Source organism: Mizuhopecten yessoensis, unplaced genomic scaffold (assembly GCF_002113885.1).
Source record: "Mizuhopecten yessoensis strain PY_sf001 unplaced genomic scaffold, ASM211388v2 scaffold1557, whole genome shotgun sequence".
Classification (NCBI taxonomy): Eukaryota; Metazoa; Mollusca; class Bivalvia; order Pectinida; family Pectinidae; genus Mizuhopecten; species Mizuhopecten yessoensis.
Genome location: NW_018404106.1, coordinates 498,571 through 506,702, shown reverse-complemented (window position 1 = coordinate 506,702; position 8,132 = coordinate 498,571).

The window sequence follows — 8,132 nt, the reverse complement described above, 5'->3', positions numbered from 1 at the left end:
ACATTATATTTATTTTTGTTTTCGTCAAAATTGAAGTGGTCTGTCTCATGAGTCTGTTATATATCAAATTAAATCGCAAATATCACAAGAAATACAGTTGTGGGATCGCACAACGCACCAAAAATAACGTACGCAACTGTGCGATTTAGCAATCGTTCGCCCCGTTGTGCGCTTCTCTCCGCACAACTGTGCGATTTGGTATCATTTGTAGATCAAAATTACGGAATGACAAAAATACGGAAGGCTTGTATGCGATAATGTACACTGTGTATATATCTGTAATTTCTCATCACAATAATCAAGATAATTCAATTTCACAATGCGTGTTACACAGTATTACAGCGACCGTTTGGCTGTCAAGAATGGGTTTCGCTCCAAGGTAACAGAACAGGTAAATAACAATTTGATGAGTGTCCGGAGTTTTACCTGACCAGTGCCTGACACACAGAGCTGATATGCGATACCGTTTGACCGTAATGAATAGTATTTGTTATTTGCATTCGTTTACCTATAGCTCCCCTTCACCTAGATTTTACGCCCCCCCCCCCCCCCCCCCCCGACCTTACCCGACGAGTTACGTAAGTGCCCCAGGTGGGGAGAAAACTACGGTCCAGGTACATGTACAAAGTGATTATATTTACCTGTATACGGGATTGTGTTGTAATTTTACATGTGGCGATTAACTTTGTTTAAGATGACAGAGAACACAATTTCTAAATATAAGAATGTATAGACAGAACGATAAGTTTATAGATGTTGCTAGAATATACGTAAACATCAAGTTTATATGTTTAAACACGAAACCGTATAAATTGTTAAGGCATTCCTCAATTTACACCAACCACGATTGTTATCGCACAACGTCCGTCCATCGTGCGCACAGATGTGCGCAAGCAATGATCGTCCATATTTTTATCGCTCGCCCATCGTGCACACATCGTGCGCACACCGGACATCGTGTAACGTTGTGCGATCCCACAACTGTACGAATTCAGGAAGATTAATTACTAAATATGTATTAATAAATAATAAGACATTCGAATACATATATATGTACAAGAATAAAGATGATTCAAGAAATTAAAACCTTTCATGGAAGGGAAATGTTTTAAATGCTCATTAAAACTAAAAGATAAAGACGAACAAACCATGTGATGCACTTTGGTTAAGGCTAATCTTTGTTTGAATCCTAATATGAATTAAACATCAATAAAAGTGTTTGACTAAAACGGTTTCCTAATTACACAATCAAGACGAATCAGAGCTCTGCTTTTAAATTTCCAAATCACTCTAAAAGCATATATTTTAGCGAACACTAATTTTAGATTATTTATAAATGTTAACAGATAAGCGCATTGATGAACACTTGCAGCATATACAATAAAATACCATAAACAGAATATTAATTACCGCATTCGTAATTTAGCGAAAAATTTCAAGGCCAAAACAATTTAATTGGATTACTGCTAAACATGTGTGTTTACAAAATGTAAGAATGACAAAATAACGCTTACCTTTGTTTAGGAAGAGAGCATATCTTGTTGATCTATACTTCGTATGAACTGGTATGGTTAATTGTTTAATACATGATGCTTTTTAAAGCATACGTAACACTGTTATCTATCACGTGGTATCTTCGTCTGTGTTGTTAAATCACTCGAAATTTCAAAGGTTAAGTACATATAAACCATAGGGTATTGATTTTACTTGTTTTATATGATTAAAGGAGATTTTAGCTTCCAGGGGTTATCAGAAGATTCCATTAAGGAAATATTAATATCTCAGTAAGATATAGTTCGGTATTTCTTGATAATATCCAATAATAAATTGTCGTTATGCAAGGTTGAAAGTGTCAAAAAATAGAGACATTCCATATTGTCGTATTAAATCTGACAGAGTTTGATATTAATATTTTTTTTTATTAAATTACTATTGTCACTATCTACATAAGAGTTCTATATAAATCACACATTGCATTGCATTTTAAACGGAATTTTAATGTTTGCATTTGGAGTAAAAAAAACAGGGTTCGAATTCTTGACCTAAACATTTGGCAATACCGCACTTTACCACTGTTATCAAGTAAATGTAAATCTAGAGAATCAAAATGAGAGATGAAATAATAAAGACTGGTGCTGTGGTTCCCTTTACCTGAAGTCAAAATCGTTTTGCATGCTTATTTCCAGTCTTTCATATAACATACCCTGTAATTTTTGCCAAAGAAGAAATATAATTGAATACTCAATACATTTTCTCTCGACCGATATGTTATGTAATATTGACCAATTTGTCATAATGACATTCTTACCACAGTTTGTACTAAAGGGGGCCGCGGTGGCCAAGTGGTTAAGACGTCTTACATTCAGCTACCACTAGCCTCCACCACTAGGTCGCGGGTTTTCAGACCTACATACGTGGGGTAGTCGCCAGGACCATAGTTGTTAATGGTACATCAAACACAAGCAAACAAAAAAGGTGTCTAAGGTTATCATTTTTAATGTTGTTTTTTTTAAATATCGAGTATTTGATAAATCCAAACGTTCACATTAATATTAGTAAATGAAAGAGGTTGCGAAACAACAAGATTATCTAAATGTCAAATTAACTCAACATAAATTAGTCATTTATTTGTTTTACATGTACATATATGGCATGGTGCTTGATGGATCGGATAACATAAAACCACAAACCATGTCTTAAGTTTTCCAAACAACGTTACTATGTTACCCATGGGTTCTGTACCCTGCTTAACTCTCTCTCTTTACTTCAAAGCACGCCAGTTGTACTTCCAGGGTCCCCCAGATCAAGAAAAATCACACCATGCTGTGATATTTATCGATTATTTCTCCAATATCTACATTAACCTGACAGAATGACTGGCGTATTTCTTAAATATGATATCTTAAACATCATTCAAACCCTTGAAACGAGCGTCGATATGATAAGCAAACAGTTTATCTACAAGAATCTTTTTCGTTGAACAATAATTGGTTACGAATTGAGAGACTATGAGTGTCACTTCTGTCAGACAAAAGAAATAGAGATAACACAAAAAATGCAGATTAAGAGGATATTTTTAGATGATAAGATGCTTATTTATTTCTCAATTTTCATAATTCGTGATACCCTCATAAGAGACAGGATCCTTACAATTGCGGTCTTTGTTTATTTTATACGTTTGCATTTCCTGTCACATAAATAACAAAAATAATGATAAAAATAATATATGAGTGAATATGGTCACCGTATGTTAACTTTTAATATAGTTTAAAGACAAATAATACACAAACATGACAAATACAGCATGGCATTACCATATATAAAGTAAAATAAATACATTACTTGGTGTCCATAAGCCTGAGTGGTTGTTGCCAAACCCCGCCACTAAACCAAGATATGCAGCATTGAAGGTTTCCCTAGTCGAACCAATGTTGAAATGCAGGGAAAACAATACTTGCAAATGCAAAAATGTAAAAAGATGGCATCATTTTACAAAAGAAACAAATTAAGAAAAATGCAACACGGCATGATTATAAGTGATTATATTATATAATGAAGCCGGCTCAAGCAGACCCCGTGTATACAGACATGTAATAAAATAACTGAAGGATCTCAGATTTAAATCATAGCATTAACAGTTTTTAACACAAGTACAAAACTATTCTATATTCACATACAGACACATTTGCAACAAGACAAATGTCATCGAAATCGCAGATATTTGTGGGATTAAAAACATAGCAAGCAGCACTAGTTAAGCATCATCACATGTAATCTAAATAAACTACAACACTATCGACCATATTGCATAACCTTTGCGCAGTTTACATGTGTGTTTCTATACATCATGAAGATGTAGGCAGAGATGACCAACCAAAACATGTCTGTTAGCAATTTAGCCAACAGAATAACACAGTTTCAAAGCGTTCAAGGGCAAATGCATGATGTGTGTTCCATGTATAGTCTCCAATATATTTAACTATTATAATCCTATACATTTGGTGATCAGTAGAGAGCAAGGCTGGCTCAGGTAGCAGGCCTACATTAGCGATGACTATACATTCTGCCGAAAAGCAGGAAAAAAGTGATAGGTGCTGCAGAGACCGGCCGGAGCAAGCATCATACCTGCAAAATCACAAAACTGGATGTATTCTTGCATGAACAGCAGATAAATAGACCGTCTCAAACAAGCCTCCAATCTGCAAAAATGTCCCAATAAAAAATAGTTTTCAGCTGTTTACCGTGAGAGAATAACATGAGATAATAATACAACAAAGATATAGCAATATTGTAAGCAACAGGAGGGGCACAACCATAAATCATTACCAATACTAATGTAGAAACGGATGTATTTGTTTTATATTATTGCTATTCTAGCGACCTTACACAGGGATCTCTTTGGCTAAGTCATTTTCTGTTTAATTATTGTAATTGTGTCGTCTCATCCTTTGCGATATTGTGTAAACCGTTTTATAAAGGATCCTGGCAAATTAAGACCAACTTATAAGAATACAAAAAAACATGTTATGAAGATAGATATGGCCCGTTTTTATTCATAAGAAAAATCGACAGTTAAAGAATGTTATGTAATATTGCACATTTTACAATTATGAAACAAGAAATATAGTATACGGTCGTAGGTGGGGAATTCAGCTAGATGGGTCGTATTTTTTACTCTTTCTAAAAATCAATCCACTTGACCTAATCACTTCCAATGCCTTGCTATCACCTTCCGCGTCATGTTTCAAAACATATAACTGCAAAATACAGTCCAACAATATCTATACAACAAATATCCGCACCTGCATAAAGTTCATTAAACTATTATTTAGTTTTCATTTTTTATGTCCTTGTAGTTAATCAAGCTGAACCAAATGCTATGTATAAAAGACAATAACTATTTAAGAAATGTAATTCAAACAAACACATACAAGATATTTAATCCTCCTCATCTGCTTTGTTGTGTTTTTGGTGTGATGGAAGTGCAATTCAAATTATCATTCACTCTCAACTCGTACCCAGTCATTGTTTAAAGGAAAAGACTTTTGTAAGTAAACTGTTAACAGTTTAAATATCGTCCCTCGTTTTAAGTGTTTGAATTCCTTTTTAAGATAATAATTATATACAAGGAATACACCAGTCATTCTGTCAGGTAATTGTAGATATTGGAGCAATCATCAAAATATATCGCTGCATGGTGTGTTTTATCGAGATCTGGGGAACCCTGAACGAACGGACCTAGTTTTGATAAGACATGCACAGACAGCGTTAGAACACATGTAATGTAAACACGTTACTTGTAAGACTGGCATACACAAGGTGAGCCACAAAAAAGTATTGTGCTTAAAATGTAAGTGATATTAGAGGAAATGTCTGGATTGTCATCAATAACGAAGGATCATACTGAGCTATGGAAACTCACCCCTAAATATGAATTATTTCCGCAACTGATGTTCATTACCAAAGTATGACCTTTCATGCCCAGATTCCTGTCTAATACGTATCCTTGTCTATATCGGTTTTTATAAGAGTTCATTATTTCTCCTAACATGATCCGCCTTTTTACAAAGGAGGCAAATACATTAACATCCCCTTCCCCAAGCACACATACATGGAGGAGCGTCATTAAAAGACATTGGCTATTAATAGGACGTTAAACAAAATAGAACCAAAAATCAATATTTCCCTTAATGGGTTCCACCCGCGCTATAGCTTATAAACAATCTAAACATTTTGTAAAGGTGACGTCACAATAACTGAACGACGTCATAACTTAATTGTCTTATCATCAATACAGAAACAGAAAGTGATTGTCTGCTCGACTACAGTTGTTGTCATTGTAAACTCGAATTCCTCATTTGTTCTTGTATGTTTACGCTGTTGTATAATTATTGGCTATCGTCTTAAATAAAATATTCGGCAAAAGAAATATGTGTACAGCCCTGTGATGCTATTTTATTCATACTGTATCTATATATATATATTTATCATCTATATACTTCTTTGTACCGACTAACGGTAGCATGATAAATTCATCATCATTGGCTATCAGTATGACAAGAAGTTGAGAAGAACTTGAGAACAGATTTTCCCGTTTCCCAGCACTTGGGAGCGTGTTTTCTCGAAAAAGAACGTCTGCTCGCGCCAGATGACGTCCGAAACCTTAAATAGTGTCCACACAAAAGTGATCCGCGTAAGAAATAGGCCGTCATAAACATATCAATACAAAGTTACGGAAAACTATTGTGTCAATAATAACAACATTTCAGGTGTAAATGTGCATATAGAAGAGCCAATGACGATAGGATTGTTTTAAAAATATTTTTTCTTCGTAGTTTTACGGTTCATTGTATTCCTCCGCGTAAAACTATTTGTTTACGTTTGTCACAGGCGATCGATGACCATTGAGCTTAGAAGTTATTTGGAGAACATGGTATTTAGTTGAGTTTTCTCAATATAAGGTAGTACATTTGTATACGCTCGCACGTGGATAAAATATCGAGCCAACCTGCGGTAGCCTCTCGATTTTATCACCGTGCTCGTGATGAGAAAATACAGTGTGATAATCCATAAATACTGTATCTACCACAAATGTTTTTAGAGTTCAATTAGCTGAATGTTTTACGTCTATCCTTCATATCTGCCTTGAATTAACTTGTTACTATATGATAACTTCCTCCCCTTTTGCATTTTATGTCATATGATTTCCGCATGATTTTGTAAACAATTCCAATAAACATTTGTTTTTTCGATTAGCGACGCTATTTGGACCATCTTATCGTTATTACTTATAAAACCAAAAAGTATATGTCCATATACAAAATGAGTACAATAAAGATGATATACTGTATGAAAAAACAATGTTTCATAGAATAAAAATATATATAATTATATCAAGTTTTATTATATATCCTATTTTTATCCGGGGACATTTTGCTGGGAGCCAGTTTGCTTTTTGTGTTTAGGATTTAACGTCATCGCAACAGCCAGGATCATATGAGGACTGGTGCCTAGGGAGACAACAGATATGATTTTATGAGGACGGGTGTCTAGGGAGACAACAGCCAGGATCATATGAGGACGGGTGCCTAGGGAGACAACAGCCATGATAATATGAGGACGGGTGCCTAGGGAGACAACAGCCAGGATCATATGAGGACGGGTGGCTAGGGAGACAACGGCCAGGGTCATATGAGGACGGGTACCTAGGGAGACAACAGCCATGATGATATGAGGACGAGTGCCTAGGGAGACGACAGGCAGGATTATATGAGGACGGGTTCCTAGGGAGACAACAGCCAGGATCATATGAGAACGGGTGCCTATGGAGACAACAGCCAGGATCATATGAGGACGGGTACCTAGGGAGACAACAGCCATGATGATATGAGGACGAGTGCCTAGGGAGACAACAGCCAGGATTATATGAGGACGGGTGCCTAGGGAGACAACAGCCATGATCATATGAGGACGGGTTGCTAGGGAGACAACAGCCAGGATGATATGAGGACGGGTGCCTAGGGAGACAACAACCAGGATTATATGAGGACGGGTGCCTAGGGAGACAACAGCCAGGATCATATGAGGACGGGTGCCTAGGGAGACAACAGTCAGGATCATATGAGGACGGGTTCCTAGGAAGACAACAGCCAGGATCATATGAGGACGGGTGCCTAGGGAGACAACAGCCAGAGTCATATGAGGACTGGTGCCTAGGGAGACAACAGCCAGGATCATATGAGGACGGGTGCCTAGGGAGACAACAGCCAGGGTCATATGAGGACGGGTGCCTACGGAGACAACAGCCAGAATGATATGAGGACGGGTGCCTAGGGAGACAACAGAGAGGATTATATGAGGACGGGTGCCTAGGGAGACAATAGCCAGGATCATATGAGGACGGGTTCCTAGGGAGACAACAGCCAGGGTCATATGAGGACGGGTGCCTAGGGAGACAACGGCCAGGATCATTTGAGGACGGGTGCCTAGGGTGACAACAGCCAGGATCATATAAGGACGACGAGTGCCCAAGGAGACAACGCCCAAGAGGAGAACATAGATACAATGTAAGAAATAAAGAAGACTGGAAAGAAAGAAGATATAAAAGATAGGAAACGATAAAGAGCCAAGGT